At 40.7% G+C, this 27,047-nt stretch overlaps 1 long non-coding RNA gene across 1 annotated transcript; it reads left to right on the top strand.

Annotated features, from left to right (window-relative positions):
• Nucleotides 1–287: 287 nt before the first annotated feature.
• Nucleotides 288–25,076, top strand: LOC146892443 (uncharacterized). The gene is made up of 3 exons (XR_015004350.2): nt 288–510; nt 19,653–19,815; nt 21,911–25,076. It is a non-coding gene; the product is annotated as an uncharacterized LOC146892443 (long non-coding RNA).
• The last annotated feature ends 1,971 nt before the right edge of the window (nt 25,077–27,047 follow it).

Genomic DNA, 27,047 nt, shown 5'->3' with positions numbered 1-27,047 from the left:
GCTCTTTGTTGATATGTTTTGATTGTTTTTTTTTCCGTTCAATATGAGATAATTCTGGTTATTGGTATAATAAGTGATTTTTGTGGTGACCTGAATTTTAGTGCTCTGAGGGTATGGATAGGATTTCAATGTTCGGTTTTAGTGAAGTAAACTAACTGCTTCATTAGCACCTTTCTGACAGGAGATAAAGATATAGTTATTAGCTGCTAGGAAATCGCACAATACTTACTCATCTGCCTATCACACAAGAAAGGGACCAGCTCTTTAACGTGGCAGCGTGAGGAAAAGCAGCATGAATGTTCAGACGACTCCCTGACAGTGGGCAAGAGAGCCTGACCCTGCTACTGCTGAGCAGGTGTGGGCATTAACTCAATTGTTGGCCTCACCCAATCCCTTCTCTTTGGATTGTAGCTCCCTGCTCAGCTTTCCCCGAGGACCACAGAGATGGCACCGGATACCTCACTGCAGCTTGAGAAGGTTGAACTCTAGGCTCACCATTCAGCCTAACAGGTAGGAGAGATGTCAGTGTTTTGAAGTAAAGTCAACATTATCCAAATGACTTTTTATCATGGGCTGTATGATTTTAATACTTAAAGAAATGTTACAAACAACTTAGTCCAATTTTTGAATTTTGAGTCTTTGGGATAAAAGAGAGAATGTTCGTCTCCTGATCACTATGTTAACTGTGGTTCTAGATAATAAATTATAATACCAGACTTTGGGTTATGACTTCAATATTGTAGCTCTTTTATTCGGTGTGGCTTCATTAAAGGGACGAAAGACTATGATCTGTGGTGTTTAAAATTGTTCTTATTTTTAGAGAACATGTATTTGTAACGTTAATGGTATATATAATTTTTCCTTGTTTTATCAATACAAGTTTTATATTTCAGGAAACATTTCAAAGTCTCTACAAACTATAACTTAAACAAAACTTGAGTTTTCACATATTTTTCATTTTCATGTTTCTTCTCTTTTCTCTCTACAAATTCCTCCATCACTGGTGTAGGAGGTCCTTCTGTCTTTGTGTTGCTTTCATTGGTTAATAAAGAAACTGCTTTGGGCCGTTGATAGGGCAGAACTTCGGTAGGTGGGGAAAATGAAATGAAATGCTGGGGGGAAGAAGACGGAGTCAAGAGTCAGACATGCCGAATCTTTGCTGGTAACCCACTGTCACATGGTGATACGGAGAATAATAAAAATGGGATAAATCAAGATGTGAGAGTTAGCCAATAAGAGGCTAGAGCTAATGGGCCAAGCAGTAATTTAATTAATACAGTTTCTGTGTGGTTATTTCGGGGCTAAGCTAGACAGGTGGCTGGGACGAACAAGCGGGCCCTCCTTCTACACATCACTTCTCTGAAATTTACTGTTAGTACAGTTTATAATTTAAAATTTATTAGGAAAGATGCCTGTATTAGAAATATTGTCTCATTCAAAGCTTAACCTTAAAAATTACTCATTCCTCCTGGCTCCTACTGATGTATGTCATTTATAAGAATAAAAAGGTATATTTAGAATTTATAGCATGCTCTGTTGAAGAGGTCTTTGCCTCCAAAAGGCATATTTATGTAATCCTGAACAAGAGCATGATTGAAGTGTTACTTTTAGTACTGAGATTAGAGAATTGGTAACTATCCAAAAATAAAGAGGGCCGCCTAGTAACTCTCCAAACCTCCGTCAGAGGCGATCTTCCTTAAAAGTCTTTCCAAGTCTGTTTATCTGCATAGCTGGAAGTTGGAAGGAATGTGAACTTATTTCAGAGTGCGGCGACAGCTGATTTTAAGAACTAATGAGTTAAGGTTAAGGGACACCCAGCTTCTGGGTGTGTCTCATTATGTTTTGGAAGAAATTAGTATTTCAGAGGGATCACTCTGTTCAATGCGGGATGGTCATAACCTGACTCTCTGAGGTCATGAATATCACTAAAGTGTGGAGAAAGGGTGACCTTGCTCTACCTGAGCTGAATCACACATCTGCCCAGCCATGGAGAAGTCTTCTCCTTGCTCCACATCTTCTCCAGCATGGGCTGTTCACTTGTGTTTTTGAGCTTAGTCATTTGGATAGGTGTAAGGTGGAATCACAAAGTTGTTTTAATTTGCAATTCTCTGATGGCTAAGGATGTTGAACATCTCCTTAAATGATTCTAGGCCATTTCAGATTCTTCTGTCGAGAATTCTCTGTTTAGATCCATATCCCATTTTTAATTGGGTTATTTGGTTTGTTGATATTTAGTTTCTTGAGTTATTTATATATTTTGAAAATCAACCTTTTGTTAGATGTGGGGTTGGTGAAAATCTTTTCCCAATTTGTGGGCTACTGTTATGACACAGCTTTCTAATTGTGAAATATTATAACAAAGGTTGCTTGATGTTTATTTTAAGGAAAAAACTATATTATACTAGTACAGAAGAAAAAAGAAAATAAAAGCTTCTCATTTCCTTTGTCCCTCTAAATTAATAAATGAGGAAGCATAGGCAAACACTCAAGTTAGAAAATCCAGGAAGCCTATTTCTAAATTTGAAGTATCTCATAGGGAAAAGCATGCTGCTTTTATATTTGTACAGAAGAAGGAAGCAAAGTTCCATGCCTCTGAAACAGATATTTACATGTTAGTCCAGCTTGATAGAGATTTATCCTCCACTATGAAGTTAGAGAGCAAAGATTACATATTTTCATATAAAATGAGTAAATTTGCATGGGTGGGAAGAATACAGAGAGAACTTTGATCTGCCGAGGTGCCGGAAGCAATTAAAGCTATGAAAACAGTAAGCATCCCCAGTCTCTAATGGTGTTCCTGTGAATTTGCCTAAGTGTTGCAAGACCTGACAGCTTCTGCAGCAGGCATGTTAAATCTTGGGTTGATGACCAAATGTTAGCTGGATACCCGCAAGCCTGCTTGGAGAGTCACATCTGGAAAGGTATGGGAATTTGATTTCACAATAGTTTCCTATTGTTTCAGGTTGTCATTTACCTCAGTCAGCTTCCAACCCTGGTGATGAGAGAATGGGTAAGAAAGCATGGGATCACTTGGGATCGTGTGAAGGCTATGATATGAGGAAAATGAAATGCAACCTTCCATATTTCCTAACAGTAGTCCAAAGTAATGTTTTACCCTTAAAGAAGCAAATTAAAGGACCCGTGAACTGTTAGGTTATTCCAGTAAAAATAGGCTTGGAGATAGTAAGATAATAACAGAGCCAAGGATGTCTCAGCCCATTGTCTAACCTAGAACTGAGTCAGGGCCTGCCTGCAAGCTTTTATCAGAAGGGGTAATGTCATCAGTGACTCAAAATGATATGCTGAACATGGACTTTAGGTGCAGCCATAATTCAAGAAGGAAAATACGATTTCTGTTTATTCCCTTTGTACTGGGAAATTTTGAAATAAAGAAGAGATTCTATAGAATGCATTGTGAATGTTCATCAGTGCTGATTCACAGCAGTAGGGTTCTTCATTGTCCTTTCTTGTATGTCATGTGTCAATCATGTGTTTGTGTAAACACAGATGTGCTATCAACAGGATGACGTGTGAAATTGAAATGGAAAACGTTCAAAATTCCCAAATATCCTTATTATATTTTTATAATACAGATAATATGGTAGTGCAGCAACTTAGAATAAAAACATAACCATCTCCTTCATGCTCCATCTCCTTCCTTCTTTGTGTCTCTCTCCTACTCTCCATTCCTTTCTGCATTCCTTTCTTTTGATTCCAGACACTTCCATTTAGAGTTCTGGAGAAATAAATATTTCAGAGAGGAATTCCATGCTTTTTTTGGAAGGAAAATTCCCCAAGAGTTCAGTAAAGCCCTATAAGAACAGTTAGTGGTGGGAGGCCTCCTTCCTACATTTAAAACAATATTATCAGGCATGTCAATTAAAATCCTTGAGGGATTGGGTGTGGCGACAGAAGCAATTCCAGATTCTACAGAACACAGATAAAATGTTCAAAGCAAGCATCTCTATTAAGATGAGTCTTTTCCTCATATTTTAATAGAGGAATGCCTCAGTTTTGTATTTGCTCTGTTATTGATGTAACCTTAATATTCTGGCAACTTGTCTCAGGAAAATGGACCGTATCCCCACCTTTTGTTCTGTGAAAGATGGGAACTGTTGGTCTGGATGTGTTCCTGAAGGGACACAGAGAAGGTTCGTGAGCCCCGGAGCTGTCACATGTGCACAGCAGAGTTGTTCCAAGAACAAGTTTGCACAGTAGAGAGCACATGATTTTCCTTCTTGCCACCCTACTTTCTAGCATTTTATATGGCTGACCACCCAGAATAATAGAGCATTGTTATAGCTTAAGTGGGTGGTAATGACATATTTATGAATCATTATGATTTAATAGCATGTCTGGTAAAAATTGCAGTGTGTAAAGTAAAAACCATCATATTTCCATGATTATAACTCAACATTTTATATTTCGGTATTTATAAAACTGATGTTTTTATAATTAATATGTACCTTCGCAGTGAGGTTTTAAAAAGCTATCAGTTAATTCATCATGTCTTTTCAGGATACTTGAGATTTTTAAAAGTACCTTGCTAAGCCGGGTGTGGTGACACTTGCCTTTAATCCCAGAGGCAGGCAGATCTCTGTGAGTTTGATGCCAGCCTGATCTACAAGAGCTAGTTCCAGTACAGGCACCAAATGAATTCTTAAATATATAAGTATATTTAGAAAATATTGCTAAGCCATTGGCTAAGATTTCCAATAAATTTGGAATCACCAACCTTTCAATGCAGGAGGGGAAGGCTATGGCTCAAGAACCTAGCATCTACATTAGTGAAATGGTAGATACATAAGTGCAGTACTTGTTGCTCCTCCAAATGACACCACCAAGTAAGGCTTGAAAAGTACGTTGCCAGGACTTGGAGTTCTTTGATGTTTCAGAGAACCTGACACCCACTTCCTTTCCTCATTCTGGAAACCTATGCTTCCATACACCAGGTCTCTAGGGTTTTCAGTGGGAATGCAAATGTGATGTCAGCCAGCGGTCTGACTGACTGTTACACTTGACAATGGACCACTGTTGACTGGATGTCTCTCAGCTCTGCGACCACACTACGGGTATTTCACCAGTTACTGACCAAACATATGCCATGGCTTATTACTTATCATCTACAACAACAAAAGTCTTGAAAATGCACACTTCTTCTGAAGTGGGTACAGCCTTGAGGGGGAAAAGAGTACCAGCCTCTAAAAACTTCTTCTAAGGTCTCACAGAAGCGACACATTAGTCCAGCCAGGTTTGAACTATCTTGTTAGGATTTTATAGAGGCATTTGAAATCTTTCAACAGTGAAGTTTATCGAATCACAATCAGACTGATAAAATTCTGTTTATGTGCCCCGTGTGTCCTGGTTTCCATCACAGAATTTTCAGTGCTCACGAGCAGCAACACTTGTGTCTGTCTCGCTACACTTTCTGCCAAGAACCTGATTTTATAAATTTACAAAATTTGTTTCTCTGCCCCCTGAAAGCTAACCACAGGGCCTGGCTTGGAGGCAAATTTGACATTTCTTTTTTTAAATGCACTTACTCTGATATCTCAAAATGACCTCAAAAGAGAATGATTAATGCCTTGTGGGGGTTGACGGCATAAATCTGCTCCGTTCTGCCTAATGCAAGCTCTTGCCAAAGGAATGTTACAGCTCCATTGCTGTGGAAACCCCGTGACACTGAGCAGACCTCATCTGATATAAAATCTTCAAAAGGCATAACTACTTAATGTGGACACAAATTTATGTTTCCTTGACTTGTTATAAAAACTCTAGAAATTGCATAATATATTGCAACCTTACCAAGGAAAGCGCCCTTGCACAAGAGTTTTAAATATGCTAACACTGGAACAATGGATGGGCTTCAGAATATTTTAATTACTTGGATGACTTAAATATGGTTTCTGCGTTAGGGAAAGCAGGTGTAGTGAATGGGGCTGCTCAAAACTGAAGTAGAAAGTATGTGGGTTTCAATACCGTGGTGAAAACATTGATGGGAATTATCTTTAATGTAAAGAAGATGGTTTCACAGAAGCTTGGTATCTACAAATTAACTAGTAAAACAAATCCGGTCTCTAAGCTGGTAAGGACAGTAACTACTTTGTAGCTTTATAGTGAAAATCAAATGACTTAATCTTTGAAGAAGACTTGGAAGAATACTTCAAAATACTCAATATTCATTACTATATTACATTTAGATAGGATGGTCTTTATCAACCAAAGATATTTACTGAATAGAAACACAAACAGATTGTCAGTGTTGTATTTATACGCCTGACTTCATAGCTGATTGTTGACATGAGAGTCACTGATGCAGCATGGCCCGTGAGTCCATTCATGACTAGGTGTACAGCCAATGAAGCTATAGGAACATGAAGGAGAAAAGATTAGGATCTTGATGTGTTAGTAATTTTAGTTGTGGTTTTTCTAGAAGTAACAGCTAAGATATTCCAAATTAAGTGGCTTACCAAAGAAACATAATTTCATGGCAGAGCTGAGCTTTGAGTTTAGATCTTCTGACTGTGAACATGTAGGGCTCATACATGATTTATAATTTGGGAATAGAAAATTTAGGAATTTGGATTATGAAATAATTATTGCATATCAACATGCTAGGTATAGGCCTACTGATTCTTATCAAGCATTCACCAATAAACTAGTCTTGAAAGATAGATACTTGGTGATTCAGTGATAAAATGTTTGTGTGAGTACTTAAAAATAAAAAACCTGGAATGTTCACACTGTAAATATTGCTACTTTAGTATACAATATTATTTATATTTCATATGTTTAGACAAAATACTTTACAAGGAAGAAGAAAAATTATTTTTCATCATTTTGTGATATGTTTTCTCATGAAGTTTTCATAAATTTTTTTATAAGTAATTTCTCTTGAATTTACTGTGTGGAGAGAGAAACTATGAATTAGGTGTATTTGGGGAGCTTTGCCAGACTCACACAGTTAGTGAGCATCCTAGACGAATGCAAAGTCAGATTTCCAGCACCAAACCCTGCATTCTTCTAATAACCTGAATGAATTCACTCCATATATATTGATTCATTTTTTGGTTCACTTTGCTGTAAATCACTCTATAAGTTGGAGAGATGGCTTAATGGTTAAAGGCACTTGCTGTTCTTCCAGAGAACCTGAATTTGTTTCCCAACTTCCAAACTGGGCGTCTCACAACTGCCTGTAACTCCAGCCCAGGGATCTGACACACTCTTCTGGGCCCTGGGGGCCATACATATCGTGCACACACATGCACACACATGCACACACACACACACACACGTGCGTGCACACACGCATACACACACAATCCTAACTATATATCAATATTTTGAGTTGGAAGAATGAAGCTTGATTAGATAATTTCATGTTTTGCTCCTTTTTTAAAATATAAGTAAAGACATTTAAAATAATGCAGTTTGGAGGGTAGGCATCCAGCTAGGTACCATTAGAAGCTGAAGGTTGGGGTAAGGTTAGGATTTGGAGTTAGGGTTAGGGCTCAGCTCCCAGGCCTACGGGGCAGTTTTCTATTGTACACTGAAGTCACCAAACCCTTTGATTTTTCTGGGAACCGCTCCCCCCACTAAACTAGATCAACATATCCTTGTTTCAATTCTGCTTGACTCTTCCCTAGGGTGTGGAGAATGTTGGCTGCAGGGCCGGCGCTTTACAGACGAAGAAGCGTTATTTAGTGTCTCAAAGCTTAAATAAATATTTATCTTCATTACAATTTCTCCTTTTCTGTTTACCTTAAACTGTGGGTGGCAATTAAAAAATAATGTCAGTTCAGGGTCAGAGAACTTCTTGTGTTATCAAAATAATGAGAAATTCTCAACATGTCACCTGCAGAAGTAGAAACACAAGAATAATGTCGCATTGATCTGCCACTGAACTTATTAATTATAAATATTCTAAGATCTCTAGAGTGAATTGGGAATTTCATACAGGAGATAGTCTTAGCATTGCACACACTGTGGTAAAATTGTCATATAATGGAATCATTCAATATCTGTGCTCTATGGCATGCTAACACTTTTGAGCAATGCAATCCAATTAAGACTTCCTAAAATTTAGCTTGTATGGCATGCCTTACATGTCACATAGTTGGTCTGCAGATATCATGTTAAGTGTTAACACACAAAAATGAATTTTTAGAAATGACTCATCTTTCAGAAGGAGTCTCTGACAGCTGCAAACTCACTGTGAAGATAAGTGGCCTACTATTAACAATATTTGCAATTATCAAGACCATAGGTCTATCAGATCCACAGTAGCAGAAGGACATAAAGAAATCTTGTTGGTGATAGGAATAAGAGAGAAAGGGATTTGATGTTTATCTTAAAGTTTTATGTTCTTGGAACGAGTTGGTAACTAGGATTTGACATTGAATAGTCTAAGGATCATCTCAGGCAGTTTGTCTGATATTTCTGTATTATTAATTTATGGCTATAGACCTCTAAAAGTGATTGTACAAGGACCCCATGCATTTCAACCCAAAAGAATATAAATCTGGCTTATACAGTTTCAAGTGTTGGCTCTTGAAAAATTGCAAAAACAAACAACCAGTATTTCTAGGTCCTTCAAAGTGACATCAGGCATATGCAGAAAAAGACCTCTGGTTGGCTCTTAAAACTTGTGGCACATGGCGGGTGGCCTCTCTCCCACCCCAAATGACCTTCTTACTTAGGTCAAAAGCCACAGGGTCTCAGGTGTCATGTTTTATGTCAAAAGTCACATCTAATTGCCAGTATCATTGTGCGTGCATGGAGGATGATTTCCCAGACACAAGTACCCTGTGCACAATTGTATGTTTTTCACACAAGTTTCTCAATCCTCCAGTAAGTGTAAATCATCTTTATATTACTTATAAGGAGAAAGATGCCATCTAAATAAGCCATGCCATTTTTAAAATGACTATAAAAATGAGGAAAAAAGCTGAATGTATTTTGTATTAATTTCCCTGTTTTTAATCTACAACAGGCTAAATTTCCAAATACGAATTCCATGATTATGAAGGTGTGAGTGCATAATGTTTTAAAAAGAGATGTTCTTATGTTCAGCCACAAATTGAAAGTATATTCAAATAATAAGAATTTTTAAGTAAAAACTATGACCATACCTTACTGGGAGTGGCTATATTTCTACTCAAATTATAAAAAAAACTGTAAGATTTAAGTAATACTAATAATTATTACTAATAATGCTTTTTTAACATTTATGCTTCTTATTGATTATATACATACATACATACATGTGTGTGTATGAGTACAAGTGCTTGAGAGAGCCGGTGGTATTGAATCACCCTGGAGTTAGAGTTACAGGCAGTTGTGAACTTCCGGATAAGGAACCACATTTGAGTCTTCCGCAAGAGCTGTGAGTGCTCTTAACCACCGAGTCATGTCTCCTCCCCAAATAATGCTACTATTGTTTTGCAAAAAATAATCAGTAGATAATTCACAAATATGGCATACAAATATAAAAAAGCACAGGAAATATGCTGCTATTAGTAATTAGGGGAAAGCCAAACTATGTCCGAAATCAGATGCTGCTCTACAAGCATCCAATGGGAGACTGGACGAGAAGTCAGGGTACGGAGTAGTTGGCCACCCCAGATACTGCTGGTGACATCTTAGTTGTGATGCCAACTCTGACAAACAGACTAGTTGGTTCTCACAAACATCTATTTACTGTGTAAACCAGTGATTTCATCTGTATGTTTTGTGTGTATGTGGTTTGTTGGCTTCTTCCATACAATATATTTTGGTTATATTCATTTTCTTCCTTTAACTCAACTCCTCCAGATCCTCCACCACTCCCCACATACCTCGCCTTATTCTGTCTCTCTAAAAAACAAAAACAAAAAACAACACCTCAACAACTATTAATCAAAACAAAAAAAGACAGAAAAGCACACACAGAAACCCGTGGAGTTGGTTTTGTGCTGGCCTCCTACCTACACTCAAGCGCGGGGCCAGCTCTGCAGTGATGTGACTGATGTGCCCAGTGACTCCACTGGAGAACACTGATTTCCCGTGACTGATGTGCTCAGTGACTCCACTGGAGAACACTGATTTCCCGTGACTGATGTGCCCAGTGACTCCACTGGAGAACACTGATTTCCCATGACTGACATGCCTAGTGACTCCACTGGAGAACACTGATTTCCCGTGACTGATGTGCTCAGTGACTCCACTGGAGAACACTGATTTCCCGTGACTGATGTGCCCAGTGACTCCACTGGAGAACATTGATTATTTCCCATGACTGATGTGCCCAGTGACTCCAATGGAGAACACTGATTTCCCGTGACTGACGTGCTCAGTGACTCCACTGGAGAACACTGATTTCCCGTGACTGATGTGCCCAGTGACTCCACTGGAGAACACTGATTTCCCGTGACTGATGTGCTCAGTGACTCTCCACTGGAGAACACTGATTTCCCGTGACTGATGTGCCCAGTGACTCCACTGGAGAACATTGATTATTTCCCATGACTGACATGCCCAGTGACTCCACTGGAGAACACTGATTTCCCGTGACTGATGTGCCCAGTGACTCCACTGGAGAACACTGATTTCCCGTGACTGATGTGCTCAGTGATTCCACTGGAGAACACTGATTTCCCATGACTGACATGCCTAGTGACTCCACTGGAGAACACTGATTTCCCGTGACTGATGTGCTCAGTGACTCCACTGGAGAACACTGATTTCCCGTGACTGATGTGCTCAGTGACTCCACTGGAGAACACTGATTTCCCATGACTGATGTGCCCAGTGACTCCACTGGAGAACACTGATTTCCCGTGACTGATGTGCTCAGTGACTCTCCACTGGAGAACACTGATTTCCCGTGACTGATGTGCTCAGTGACTCTCCACTGGAGAACACTGATTTCCCGTGACTGATGTGCCCAGTGACTCCACTGGAGAACATTGATTATTTCCCATGACTGACATGCCCAGTGACTCCACTGGAGAACACTGATTTCCCGTGACTGATGTGCCCAGTGACTCCACTGGAGAACACTGATTTCCCGTGACTGATGTGCCCAGTGACTCCACTGGAGAACACTGATTTCCCATGACTGACATGCCTAGTGACTCCACTGGAGAACACTGATTTCCCGTGACTGATGTGCTCAGTGATTCCACTGGAGAACACTGATTTCCCATGACTGACATGCCTAGTGACTCCACTGGAGAACACTGATTTCCCGTGACTGATGTGCTCAGTGACTCCACTGGAGAACACTGATTTCCCGTGACTGATGTGCCTAGTGACTCCACTGGAGAACACTGATTTCCCGTGACTGATGTGCTCAGTGACTCCACTGGAGAACACTGATTTCCCGTGACTGATGTGCTCAGTGACTCCACTGGAGAACACTGATTTCCCATGACTGATGTGCCCAGTGACTCCACTGGAGAACACTGATTTCCCGTGACTGATGTGCTCAGTGACTCTCCACTGGAGAACACTGATTTCCCGTGACTGATGTGCCCAGTGACTCCACTGGAGAACACTGATTTCCCTTTTCCTAACAGCTGTCATTTTCGAAAAGCTTCTTGGTTGAGGGTGAAACATTTTGTCCACCCTCTCTTCTGGGCTGTAGGATTTTCTCTGCAGGTCTTATGCATGCTGTCACAGACTCTGTGAGTTCACGTGTGTATTTCATGTTGTTTCTGGTAGGTGCTGGTTTGTCAGAGCAGCCATTAGCCCTGGCTCCATGCAATCACACTGCCTGCTCATCCACATCCCTGAGCTTTGAGGGAGGGGTTTGATGAAGGCCTAGTGCTCTGAAGACTCGCCCTCTCTACACTTTGTGCAGTTGCGGTGATCTGTGTTGGTTTCCCTCTACTGCAAGAAGAAGCTTTTCTGACCTGTGTTGAGTGAGGTACTAATTTATGGGTGCAGCAGTATTTTGAGTCACCAGGAGTCATTTTGTTGCTAGCTTCCTTTAGTAGAATAATAGTAGTAGTTTTTTTCCCTTCAGGCCTGTGCCCTATCTAGTCTCCTGTTCTTGGCCACTTTAACTGCATCAGATGTGGGTTGCATTTTCTAGAGTATGTTTAAATGCACTAAATGGTGTAGGAATTTCTTCTGTTTGATTGTTGCTTTTGTTGGTTATTGAATAAAGAAACTGCTTTGGGCCTGATAGGGCAGAACTTAGGTAGGCAGAGGGAGAAGGTAGCATATTATTCTGTTTAAATATTTCCCATGTTGTCTGGGGTGGAGAGGTGAGGAATAAGTCAACCGCGCCTTTTCACCAGGGAAAGTTTGAGCTGACAGAAACAACGTAAGACTGGATGTTGACCATAGCATCTGTTATGAATGTAGTAAAACTCATATGCACTGTGAAATACTAAAAGAACGATTTGTATAAATTAAATCTCCATATATTTGATTAAAGATTGCTAAATTGTTTATCATTGCTACAAACATTCCATAAACACTGTTGTATCTTCTTAGTGTACAGACACATGGGCTCGTACCCATTGTCTTTGCTGCTGCCTGTTAATACTGACATGGATTGGTTTAGTCTATCACTACTTCCAAGTTTAAATATTGTTTTTTCTTTTAGTAACTGGTGTCTTATAAGGATATAAATCAAAATAATTCAACTACTTTTTGTATTATTTGTTCCCCTATTAATTTTAGCAATCATTTATTCTTGTTGCAGACAGTGCTGTTAATCTAATAGGATTTTATATTTCCATGGTTCTCCTGCTCTTATTTATTATAATCTTGTATAAAAAGCTTTCACTGGAATCTTCACTTCAAATTTTGTAATAATACATATGTATGAATAATTTATTTACTAGATTTTATTAAATACTGCTTACATCGTCCTAAATACAGAAGCATGATCATAATTCAAGATATACTTACTTCTACTGAGAAAGACCATTTTATGCCTCCTCAGTGATCTGAGATAGAAATTCCATGTGTAATTCTTATTACCCAGGTTTCTCCAGCGAATTGGGATCAACAAGGTTCACATATACATTAAATATGTACACATATATGTACATATATATGTACACATATATGGAGGATGAACTGCTTTATTTATAGTCTATACGCTTAAGAATAAATCAAATATAGCCAGGTGGTGGTAGTGCATGCTTTTAATCCCAGGACTTGGGAGGCAGAGGCAGGCAGATCACTGTGAGTTCAAGGTCAGCTTGGTCTACAGGAGCTATTTCCAGGACAGGCTCCAAAGCTACAGAGCAACCCTGTCTTGAAAAACCAAAAAAAAAAATCAAATTTAAAAGTTCTGCTACAGCAACATCTGGACATCCCAAACTAGCCACGGTGACAACCTAGTCATGGTGACACGCAGAGTGAACTGTCACTGTCTACCATACATACATCCTCTCCTCTGTAAATAGATCTACCCTTCAACTCCTTCCTCTAGAAACAGTCTCATGAGCATCTTGTTTCTTGAACTCAACCATTTATTTTTCAGTTTCCACAAGATTCAGCTTCCTTGGTGCATCTCCCAGAATGAACCTCTCATTTTAAACATTTCCATAAACTAAAGTTCTGACACCATGACTCACTTCATCTCTCTTTGCAGTAGAGGACTTGTCATCATTTATTGTACAAAAATCATTTGATATTGTGAACCATTACATCCTCCTAGAACCTGCATTCATGTTTTTTAGAACGCATCCTCAACTCCCAACTCAAGTCACATGTTCCCTCAACACACGGGTGTGATTTCTGAAGAAATGGAACTGTTAGCTGGTACTGAATGCTCATGTCCTGTTGTCTAGAACTCTTGTGATACCTTGCACTGAAAGGTTTAGTGGACACTTGGAAGGAATGAATGAACCAGAATATATACTCATTTCTGAATCCAGTTTTCTGTCTCAACTACTTAAAATCTGAGCTGTCCTTGAAGGATCAGTTCAAATGCCGTTAGGTGCTTTTATGTACAACTTAACTAGATTGCTCCATTCTCAAGAAAGCAACAATTTTTGCACTTGTATATCACATTTAATCATGTATCTGTCATTAATCTGGCACATAATATTTTCTTCCAGAAAGATTTCATATTTAGATCTGTGCTAGAAAACAAGCCTCCTGACATACACACACACACACACACACACACACACACACACACACACACGTGTATACACATACACATACACACACATACATATATAGTATAGCAGAACCACATTACAATTATGCTATGGGATTCTATTTTATTAGTGCTGATCAAAGAACCGCTGAGTGGTGTTAGTATGATAAATGAATAGGTGGCGAGATAGAAAACCACATCAATGAAGCATGGATGCTCTCTCCATGGATTCTTGATAGTATGCCATGGCTCTGTCTCTAGGCAGACAACTCTTCGCGTTTCTTTGAACACCCTAAAGCATTCCCCCAAAATTAGGAGCTTTCTTTAAATGCAAGCTGTTGTATTGCCTTTCAGAAATCATAAATGTAAAAACAAACCACATACACATAATAAAAGAGTAAGTTTATTTTAAATAGCCAATGAAAAGCACAGCCTTTACTGAGAAGAGGAAATATCAAAACATAACACACCTTTCCTTTAAACACATGTTGACCCTGCCCTTCAGGCAAAAACAGATTTGGCAACACCATGACAAAACAATCTAGCATGACAGAATGCCAAAAGGAATATGACATTTGCTTTCTAAATAAACCAAAAAAATATGAAGAAAGCTAGCCTTACTGTATATCAGCTTCTTTTAAACCATGATAGAATTTCTCCCAAGAGATGATCCATCACCATCTAGAAATTAATGACTCACCCCTAATGTTCTGGGAAAACCCAAAAGGCAGCAACAAGGAGAAGGCTCGGTTTCTGGCTGCTTCTCTCTCATACCCTCACCCAAAATGTAATTTATTATTTTTAAAGAAACCTCATTTATTAAGATTTTTAAAGATTTATTTCTTTATGTGTATGAACTTTTTCCTCTGTGTGTGTGTTTGTGCTTGTGAAGGTCAGAGGAGGGTGCTGGGTCTTCTGACACTAGAATTGCAGGGCACTTTCGGGCCACCATGTGGGTTTTGAAAACAGAACTGAATCTTTTGAAAGAGCAGCAAGTGCCCTGCACTGCTGAGGTGTCTTCCCAGCCCTTATAATGGTTTTTACTGTTGGAATTTTGAGGATATAGATGTCTACTAATGTCCCCTCAGGGAAGAAGTCATGCCACCTTTCAGGCTCATATTTTCAACCCGGTGACAGATGAGTTCAGGGGACCGAGGTGTCCACCCCACTAGCTGCTCTCCGCTGTTTTATTTTTTTCATACAAAAGAATATTTATTTCCTATTAAAAATTAGTACAAAGAAAAGTATGTTTTTGCAGTGGTCCTTTTGTCTGTGTGTTGCTTTTTTTGGTTAATGAATAAGAAACTGCTTTGGCCTGTTGATAGGGTAGAACTTAGGTAGGTGGGAAAGATGGAAATGAATGTTATGAGGAAAAAGGGCAGAGTCAGAGAGAGATGCCATGGATCCTCTGCCAGAGGAAGACGTGAAAATTTTACCGGGTAAGCCACAGCCTCATGGTGATACATAGATTAGCAGAAAATGGGTTAAATTAAGATGTAAGAGTTAGCAAATAAGAAGCTAGAGCTAATGGGCCAAACAGTGATTTAATTAATACAGTTTCTGTGTGGTTATTTTGGGTCTAAGCTAGCCGGGCAGCTGGGACAAACAAGCAGCCTCATCCTTCTACAATATAGGTATAAATTTAGCATATTCCTCAAGCAAACACAATGAAATTTTTATTATTTATTTTTTTAAAAGAAAACTACCTTTTTTTCATTTCACATACTAATCCCAGTTCCCACTCCCTCCCCTCTTCCCCTCCCCTTCACCTATCTCATACCCCTTCCCTCATCCACTCCTCAGGGAAGGTCCAAGGCCCTCCCTACTATATCTAGGATGAAGAAGGTATCCCTTCAAAGAAAATGGGTTCCAAAAAGTCAGTACAAGCAGTAGGGATAAATCCTGGTGCTACTGCCAGTGGACCCTCAGTCTGCCCCAGTCATACAACTGTCACCCACATTCAGAGTGTTTAGTTTGGTTCCTTCCCTGTCCTGCTGGAGCTGGTGAGCTCCCAGTAGCTCAGGTAAACTGTTTCAGTGGGTGTGCCCATCATGGTACATTTACATAATGGAGTACTGCTCAGTGGTAAGAAAAAAAACAATGACATCTTGAAATTTGCATGCAAATGGATGAAACTAGAAAAGCAATCCCATCCTGTGTGAGGTAACACAGACCCAGAAAGATGAGCATGGTTTGTACTCACTCATACTAGCTATAAAGTATAAGGAGTATAAAGGATAAGGAGTCTGTAGTCCATGACCCTGGAGAAGCTAAGTAACAAGGTGAACCCCAAGGAAAACATATACAGATCCACCTGGAAAGGGGAAATAGACAAGATCTCCTGACAAAATTGGGAACATAGGGGTGAGGGAAGAAGGGAAGGCAGAAGGAGAAGAGAAGGGGAGAAGGGGAGGAGGAGGAGAACTTGAGGGAACAGGACAGTCGAGATGGGGAAAGGACAGAGATGGAAAGCAAGGAAAGAGATATTTTGATCGAGGGAGCCATTGTAGGTCTGGCAAGAAACCTGGCACTAGAGAAATTCTCAGGAATTCACAAGGATGACTCCAGCTAAGACCCTAAGCAATATTGGAGAGGGTGCCCGAACTGGCCTTGCCCTGTAGTCAGATTGATGACTATCTTAAATATCACCATAGAACCTTCATCCAGCAACTGATGGAAACAGAGGCAGAGACCCGCAGCAGAGCACTGGGTTGAGCTCCCAAAGTCCGGTTGAAGAGTGGGAGGAATGAGAATATGAGCAAAGAGGTCTCCACTATTTTCAACTATTAACCTGTAGGTTGCTACTCACTCATTCTTATGATAATAGCTAGTCTTTTGCCATAGGGGAGCATATTCCAAATTATCCCCAGGATGATTTTTACATTAGTATCTCTACATTTAGTGTCATTATTTCACCAAATATTTCATTGAGTTACCCTCATTATACCTACACCACCTAAATGTCCTTCAGTTTGAAACAGTGGTTGTTAGGGTCCTACATATAACACAGAGATTCTAAAGGCCATATTCCTACTTTCATTTCGACTGCTCTGTAAAGTACCTGTCAAAAGCAATTTCTGGAAGAAAGGGTTTATTTGATTTATAGTTTCTTGCACAGTGCATTACTGTAAGGAAGTGCTGGTAATTGCTTAAACATTACATCTAAAGTCAGGAGAACAGAGGAGTGAATACATTCTTGCTTTTTTGATGCGTTTACCTAACTTTCTCCTCTCTTACACAATTCTGCACCCTGGCTGAGAGAATGGTGCCACCTATAACGGGTTGTCTTTCTATATCAACTAATGTCAAGTTATCACCAACCCAACACATAGATATATCCAGAGGCCAAGCCAATCTAAGTAGGTCATCATTACGAAGTTCTTTCTGGATGATTCTACATTGTGTCTCATGAACAGCTAAAACTAACCAGTACAGCCACTAAGTTAAAAATAGCAAAACCAAATCTGTTAAATTGATTATGGTTGGCACTCTAATCTGTTAACCACAGAGAAGGTTTTAGAAGTTTGTTGTCAGAGAAAAACTTTGTTTATAGTTCGTACAGATGGCCAACAAAGGCGAAAATGTGAGTCTAGAGATCTTATATCTACACCACTTAAAGTTCTTCAGCTTGGAAGAACATTTTGATGCAGAAATCTCAAGCTATAGGTGATTCTAGAACTAGATGAGAGAACACATCAAACTAGCTCAGATGACCTTAGAGTATCAAAAAGAAAGCACTGAAAAGAGAACAGAATTTTGTGTATGTGTGTGTGGGGAAGGGAGGGATTACCAAAGGGACCGAGAAAGCAGCCCATGACTTCTTGTGGCTGTCTCTGAAACAGTTCTAGATAAAAGATAGATGCCATTTGCAGCAGACCATAAGTTAGACGTTCATAAATATGTGGTGATAGAAATTATGCTTAAAAATTGGAAGAACTGAATATAGACACATCTACCATGTGAGATAATTCTATATAACTGGAACAATTCTGTCCGTAGAGATAAACTTTTCTCAAGGAGATGGAACATTCCTGCGGCACTGCCGGTCTTTATGTGACATCTGCCTATGCTGAGTCTCCTCCCCACGAGGAAGAAGTTCAGACCACGCACTGGCCATCTCCCTGGCTAGCGTGTTTCACATCGCGGTAGATGTCCTCCTGCAGATTCATAACCCGAGCTATCGTAAGGACAGCATCGGATGACTCCACAGCCTGGAACTTTCCACAGATCAGCTTCCTTGTGCTGTCTAAAACTGTCAAGGTCATCAAAAGCAAGGGTAGTCTGAGAATCTGTCAGAGTCGAGGATCCAAGAAACAGGAAAACTAAATGGAACATCGTATCCTGGATGGTAACCTCAGACAGAAAAGCATACTAGGCAAATTCTGAGAAAAATCTGACCAAAAGCCTTATAAAGTTTCTCCTAAGAACTTCAGATGATAATCACACCCCCACAGTGCTTTATTGCTTGTGACAAGTGTGTCATACTAGCATAGATGTTAATTGGAGAGAGGGGCCGTCGGCTGTATCAAAACTATACGATCTTTGCAACGTCTCTGCAATCCAAACTCATTTTAAGAGAGAAATGTCATATTTGATTTGAATCTTTCCACTATAGGATGCTAATGTTCACAGCACAGGCATCAAATATAATACATTTTGAAAGAGGACGCCCCACACTTCAGCTGCATCAGCCTTCAACCGCAGGGCCAGTGATGAGGAGGCAGATATTCCCAAGAGGCTGTTAACACCAAAAAAATACTTCCTCGAGCAATCTGATCGGATCTTTCACAGCTCAGTAGCTACTTCAGATTTTATGAGAATTCAGGGTGGCTATTAATTTAAGTAATAAAAGCAAATCTCCTGAAATCTTAACGTTGGACCGTCTTTCCATTGTCTTTAGACCAGCATGGTGCCTTCCCAGAAAGCGGACCATTTAGTGTCCTGTCCATTCCTCTGTGCCTTCCACACAGCTACACACAAAGCCAATCCCTAATTCTATGAGCATGACAGAATCAGAATCAATGCTTCAAAATTTATTTGTATGATCAAAGCCTCAAATTGGACGAACTGCAGGTTCCATATGAAACTAATATCCCCTTGTAGGAGCTGCTGGAAAGATCTGATCCAATTACAACAGAAGCTAAATTCCCAGGCTTTTCACAGTGGCTAGATTGGCGCTCATGCAGAGAAGCCAAAGACAACCCTTTTGCTTTGGTAACAGCATCCCTTAAACTGTCTGTGTTTTGCTTTGAGTCAGGCTGGACTGTTGAGCCACTTTAAAACTTCAGGACTGCACTTGAGTAACGCAACTTGGGGCTGTGAAAATGGTTGAAAACTGAAAAGCGATTGCAGTTAACCCTGTAAAATACAATTGCAGCAGTTTTTTCCTTTTCTGCAGCGTTCAGTAAGTCATGTAAACAAAGGACCCCTCCTCCCGTATTTGTAGTTATCATGTCCAGGGCAAGGTGAGATTGAAAACCGTGACCTACCACGAATGGACTGTTTTGATACATCAAGAATTTTAAATTCGGTAACTCTTTCTCAGATGATACAACCGTGTGTGGAGTGAAATGGACTCGGTGTGTGGGAAGCCAAGGGGAAATTCTGTTGAAAGACGCAGACCCTGAGTCAATACAGAAGCTCCTGAGTTCCCAGTCCCACCTCCTCAGTCCTTCTTGGACAGATGACCTTTCCCTCTGGATTCTCTGGTAAACATTTGACTTTTCCAACTTCAGTTATAAGTTGAGTGCCATCCTTTCTCAACTTTAAGATACATGTACTAAATTATACCAATAAAAGTCTTTCTCTTATATTCCTAGGAAGCAGGAAGCATGAATTTGTGAATGGTGAGTCCATGCATAGCCATGGAGATCAGGAGTCACGGAAAGTTCTGAGAGACCCTAAGATTCCCAGACAAAAACTGACTAGCATTTTAGGGAAACCATGTAATGATTTGCAAATTCTAGTTTCCTTCATTACATTTCCTGGTGCTAAACTAAAGGACGCTGATACCCTGAGTGACAGAGGATGTGTCTTCAAATGTGTTGTTTGTTTATTTTACAAGCGACCGACATAGAGAACAAGTCTGACATTTTGACATTACCCTGTAATGTTCCAGAATGTAAAAGAGGCATCAACATCACTTCATGCTTCCATAAAGACACCTCTTCTTTGCTCTTCATCCCTTACTGAATTAATTCCAACCAGTGTTGGTGGGAGATGACCGAGTTCTAGAGTTTGCGTTTCTGCACAGGCTCTGCCATCTGCTCCCCATGTTATTTTCCTAAATAAACAGTGAAAGAAAAAAATAAATAGGAGGGGGTCAGTATAAGAGAACATAAATTTGAAAATGGGGCACCCTATTGATAAGTGTGGTCCAATCCTGGCTCTCAGAAGAGCTTAAAGGGCTATGGACATGAATCAACTTTCTCAAAGATCTGTCTGATATGTCCCACTCTGTCCCCAGCAGTCTGAGATGTAGGATTTTTAGGAATCATTTTAGCGGGTAACTTCTAATATCTTATTATTCAACCTGCTATTCCAAGCCTGCCATTTTTCATTTTTTAAACTGAGGCTATGAAAAACGGTAAGCAGCAGGTTTTTTAAAAAAATTCCTATTGTCTCAAATCACTAACTTAACACTTTTAATTAGAAGTAATTAAAGCGAGCCAGAGAGAGCTCGGCGGGGAAAATGCTTGTTGTACAACATGAGGCCTGGAGTTCGGATCCCAAACATCCACATCATGAATTGATGTGAGGGTGTGAACTTAAAATCCCCGTGCTGGGGAGTCAGAGATAGGCTGGGAGGGGAGGGGATCCTCGGAGCTTGCTGGGCAATCAATCAAGATGAACCTGTCACCTTCAGGTTCAGTGCGAGACCCTGCCTCAAACACTATGGTGGCACACAACTGAGGAAGATGCCCAATACTGACCTCTGACCTCTACATGCACACACATGTAGAGTACATTCCAGGAAGATCCATACACACAGAAATAAAAAGAAATCATTACAGCAGAGAACTTCCTCCCATGTATGTGGCTTTCACTTCACAGTACATTTCTCACTAAGTAAAAAAGCATGAATTCATTTTTCTATGTAGGAGATTATAGGATGCAAAAGAGGAGGGAAAGCTAGACTCATGGTTTAAGTGGTCGAGAGCCTATTTGTAGAACCAGAGAAAACAAACAAAACTTAAAAGCAACTGTGATAAATACTGTTTTCAATCCCTGTTTTATGGTGTTAGTGACATTCTTCAGTGTAAACACTCCCACTGAAGCAAGTTCCAAGCTACTTTGTGATGTCTCTAAATGTGGAGTTGGGAAGGTGTCCACGACTGGCTTTTTCCAGCCAACTCCAACAAATAACAAAATCTGAAAAGCGGTGAGCCCTAATGCTATCAGTGATCAATCTAGTGGTTAGCGGAGGCAATAGAACCTAAGTGTGAGCTCAAGAACAGTCTAAAGGACAAGGGTCATGTAGGTACTGGACCAATGGGTAAAGCTCAGGCAATGGACTTCAGCTAGAGGAGATGGCAGGCACGAACATGGCTGAGTGGTTTCTGACGGAGAATGGCCAAGTCTTGCTCAAGAAGCAACACTGTACCATAAGGTCTGAGGAAGACTGGAGACACTATGTAGGAACACAGGAACAAAATATGACCATTTGAAAACACAGCAAACACCCTGTGTGCTATAAAAGAAAAACAGGCCGCTGACTAGATTTGGCCCACGGGTTGTAGCTTACTGACTTGTCTTAGAAGATGCAGGCCACAGGCTAATTAGACTAATGTCTCTCTTTTGCAGAATGGCTGTGTTTTTCTAATTCTCTTAAACTGTGTGAGCGCGCCAAGAAGTCCACTGCACAGACTTCTGGAAATCGCATTTTATTTGGCCTGAGCTCACAGTCCCTGATCCAGGGGAACTAAGAAGTGCTGTGAGCAGCAGCAAGTGAATGCAACTCTCTCCATGTGCTTTAGACACCAAAGGGCATCGTGCCGCATACTGAAAGCCATGCACATTCATCTCGCCAGGTCAAGGAGGAGAATGGAGCTCAGACTGTACCAGGGATCCCTTCTCAGAGAACCACAGGCCTCGGAGAAACCACAGTACTGGAAGCATTCTACTTCTTCCGTATGGCCAGCTTACTTTGACTACAGGCAACTGCTTGGCACAGCACAGGGGCAAAGATGGTTGTTGACACGACTTGTTTGGATAGTGACAGAGCATAATCTCTTTTCTAGTTTATCATTTATAACACACTTTACAAAAACTTAATATGTGCTACTGTCCAAAAAACTGTGAGAGCTTCTGTTTGTTGCTAAACTTTCTTTCGTACTTTACTTTTACACGGTACCAAAAGGTACAGGAACACTCAGAAAAGGATGGGTCATGTCAGAGGGGCACAGTGTGAGTCAGAAAGGTTCCTAATAGCTAAACCTCAAGCAATTCAAGCAAAATAAATAAATAAATAAATTACTATTGGGTCTTAACCTCAGTATGGAAAGGGGGTGAATGTAGGAGGGGCTAACTGTAAATCAGAAGGGGGTTGGGGGAGTGGAAGGGAGGCAGGAGAGAAAGTAGTGGGGGGACATGGAACCACAGCAGTTGTTTATGAGTATGATACTGTCAACCATCGAAACAACCACTGCGTAGCACAGAGCATTCAACATCCACATCAAATCAAGGAATGAGCAAACTCCAATGAAGTTAAGCAGCAGCTGGGCAACGGGTTTTATTTACCCCACAGTAGCTGTTCTCAAAGGGCTGCACCTCCCTCCTGGGTAAGAAAGATGGGTTCTGAGACCTGAGAAGAGGAAGTGGTTGTAGCTCATGCTCACGACCAGTGCACATGTCCGTCTGTCCACTCATACCAGATACGAGAACCAGGACAGCAGAGGAGACTTAGTCTGACTGCAGCAAGTGATTTTTTTTTATCAATTTGTTAACTAATTATTCTTTAGAGAACCAGTGCTCCACATCAGAACAACTTTTAAAAAGTGTTTTCTGAGAAATGACGTAAAATATACCACAGTGGTATGGCTTCCATTTTAAACAGTAGAAGGACAATACCAACGGTTTTGGTTAAATTTGATTCACCTTCCATGGAATAGTTTTGTGGAATTTTCCTCATGTATTTGGCTGAGTTTATTTGAATTTGTCTCAAAGGGTAAGCTTGAATAATATTTTCATTTCTCCACCACAGAACGTGACAATTAATTTAAATCACTTCTCATGTTTTAGCACTGTAGTACCTTTGGGGTTAGACATTTTATTTCTGCATTGCTGTGTTGAAGACTCTGCTGCAGACGGAAGGGTTGGTTGGCTATACGTTTGGCAAAGGTCTGGGCTGAGCGCAGGAGTGAGTTCCAGGGCCAGCCCCCCTTCTCACCAGCTTTGTTACTCCAGCGTCCCTCAACACCCAGGACTCAGTTTCTCCACCATGACAAAGGATACAAGACGTTCTTGAGTGTTTTCAGCAAAGTTATGTTCACAAAGAAATTGTGAAGTGTATACGATTATATTTTATAATTCTAAAGCACCCCATCCGAGGGTATTTGAAGTGAGAACGCAGAAGAATAGCCTGTTTGTAAAACAGAAAACAATTGCAAATCCTCCTGTCGACTACCTTGTATGGTTGTAACCTGTGACTGATTTATTGGTATAAGGCTTCTAGTTTTTCTAAAGTTTGTTATTTCTGAAGTAAGCTTTTTATCACCAGTAGTTATAAAAAAACACAACACTTTTTAATCCAATCTTTTTCTTCATAATTGTTCTAAACAGTTTGTTACTTAGAAGTTACTGGGTCAATATCTTCATTCACTTATTATATATGCATTTATTTATTTGAAGGACTTATTTTTATTTATGTGTATGCCTGTGTGCATCTGTGTAGGTCCCGTCTTTGTGGTGTCTTCAGAAGCCGCTAGAAGGCATGAGTTTTCCTGGGCTGGAAGCTCAGGCCGTTGTGATCTACCTGGGTGCTGGGAACTGAACTCAGGTCCCTGGAAGAGCAGCAAGGGCCCTTCATTACTGTGCCATCTCTCCCACCCACTCCCACCCCAGTGCCAATATGTTAATCAGATTTTGCTATTTTTTTAAGAACAATATTTGATAATGTAGAGAATGCTGTGTCTAAAGACATAAAAGTAAAGATACTTACATGACTTCAAGATTATCCATAGCCTACTGGGGCTCCCCCTAATTTGCCAAAAATTACAGGTGCAAGTTGATTAGCAGTATTCATTAACTTTTAAATAGGAAACAAATTGAAAGGAGAATAAAACAAAAGCATAATTAATGTTCGGCACACTGGTCCTTCGTCTATATCACTGGTTAATTTAAGCTTTACAAAGCACCCACTATTCAGGCTCCAGTTGCCACTCACTTTCCACAAACTCAGAACCCTTGATCCACATCCCTCTCTTACTCTGATCCCCGAGCTGGTAGCTGCTCCCCTGCTCCATGAAGTATTACATACTTGGGTTTTCCTAAGTGGGGAAGCTGACGTGTCTGTATCCACTGTGTACACAGCAGCCATTGGGTCTTGGTTATGGTGACCACTTCCAAGCTTCATCAAAAATGAAGTTGTCTTTCTATGTGTCCGTTATGTACCAGTAAAGGAGTGTGTGTGTGTGTGTGTGTGTGTGTGTGTGTGTGTGTGTGTGTGTATTGGGGGTGCCTAAAGTACCATTAAGCTAATAATAAATCTGACGCCTTGAAATCCAGTGCCCTGAGGATCAGAGAACGTGGCTGAGGAGAGCAGGTAGGGTGTGAGCCAGCATGGAAGCTGAGGAGATCCAGTGGCCTGAAGTGGCTGGGTGTTGATTGCCACAGGGCAACGCATGGCGTGTGAAATACAGCATTAAAGATCACTCGTGCTTCAGAGGGCTTGAGAACTGCATTTCCACTTAATTGTTAAATCCAAAAGAAGTCAAAGTTTTATAAAAACAACATAGTCAAATAAAGTCATTTCCAGATTTACTGGTTTGGAAACCATTGTCATTGCTTCTCAATGCATTGATCCATTTCCTTGAGTTACATTATTTAAAGTCTGAGTGTGGTAAATTCTGAGCCATTTCCCTTTAAAGCTCTCCTTGCCTTACTCCCCTACCTTGAGCTTCCCCAGCTACTCATTCTCTCTAACCCAGCCGTCTCAGCACGCGGTGCTGTCTCAGCACGCGGTCTCCTGTCTTCATCTCTTACTCCCCCTCTGTCTCCTTTTTCACAGCCAGACCCAGTATGACGGCCATGCTCAGTGCATTTCTTTCTCTTCCTGCTCTCAACTCTTTCAGATGCCTCTGGCTGTTCTCTCTCTCAGATCTACCCCCCCCCCCGACTACACAATGGAGCAGTTCTATCACCACTGAATATGGTCCTGACCCTGGCTGCCCCATATCTCAGAAGACTTTCCTCCATCCTCCCTTTCCTCACCTCATGCCACACTAACAACCACCCTCACACCGAGCGCATCATCCCAGCTCCGAGAAACGAAAGCTAAAAAAGCACTTATCAAACCAGCTGTGAAATCCTGTCTTACTATCTTTCTGGTTGTATTTCAATTTCATCAGAAAGTCCCTTTATTTATGTGATAGTCAAAAGTATAGTACTCCAATAGGGATATGGAGAAACAGGCCACCCCGGATGCTGTGGAGACTACACATTGGATACTTACTGTCCAGACCCCAGTCCTCCCTGTAGAGCTTTCTGCATGTATTAAATATGGAGAGTGGGTAGACACTGCTATTACTCATGTAGGATACTATTTCACTCCCTCTGCCTTTTATACCTTTGCAGATAGGAAGGAGAAGTCTGCGGCTCCCTCTGCAGCCCTCTTTCCCTGGACATTCTGAACTCACAATGAAGCCATGAGGTAATTGCTTCATCCTTGTAGATAGATAGCATCATCTTCACTTGAGAAAAGGAAGCAGGGAGACCAAGTGTGGTTAACTGACTTGACAGTGATCTCACGGTCCTTTGTTCTAAAGCTGGCATTATAGTCACAACTCTGTCTCAGAGCACCTGGCCCTTGTCCCAACGCTATTCGCACACTTCCTTCCTATGCCTCTCAAAACCTTAAATTCATATTTAATTATAAAGCTCTCAGCGGTGGGAAAGTGTTCCTGCATTGAGCTCAAAACAAATCACTGACATTAGATTGAAGAAAAAAATCCATTTTACACCTATGTACATGTGTGTACACACACACTGTATTTAAGCTGAGAACTTTAGGTTTTGATCATACCATGATGAATTACTTTCCCATGCCCTCACAGGCAAAGGCTTACAAGAAAATCTCCCATTTAAAAATCCTACTATTCTAAATAACTTGAGAAGAGAAAATTCGTTCAAAAAATACTGGAACAATTAAAGAAGAAAGGGAGGGTAATGGGAGAAAGAGAATCTTCGGTCACCTCCTCTGGCTATATCCCAGACTTCCCTTCTGATTTTACCAATCTCCTCCACTCTTGTGCTGGGGACCTAAAAGCAATGAAATCCAGAAAACAGGAACTGATGCCGCTGGAACTGCGACCCCCCAGTAACCAGTTCCCTGCTAAATGATGTCCCCGGAACTGCGACCCCCCAGTAACCATTCCTCTGCTAAATGATGTCCCCGGAACTGCGACCCCCCCAGTAAAACAGAGACCCCCCTGCTAAATTGTTTCTCATGGGCCTTTGTTCAGTGGCAGAAAACCTAAGGCGCTGAGACGTCCATACTCTATCAAGGGTCCTAGTGCACTCTTACAGAGCAGCTGTCTGCACCCCACGTGTGGGTCCTGTGTTAGACATTGGCACCACACGTGTGGGTCCTGTGTTAGACGCTGGACACAGACTTTCTGAATCTCTCCCTTGTCCTCAGAGTTTTCTGTTCTAGCCTCAGTAAGACCCCATGCTTGGAACTGAGCAGTGTTAGAGCCTTCTAGGCCATGGTGCCTTGACTAAG

This window comes from Myodes glareolus, chromosome 11, assembly GCF_982192425.1.
Source record: "Myodes glareolus chromosome 11, mMyoGla1.1, whole genome shotgun sequence".
NCBI classification, from domain to species: domain Eukaryota; kingdom Metazoa; phylum Chordata; class Mammalia; order Rodentia; family Cricetidae; genus Myodes; species Myodes glareolus.
Note: the sequence above shows the minus strand (reverse complement) of the source record. Positions and strands in the feature narration are given on the sequence as shown.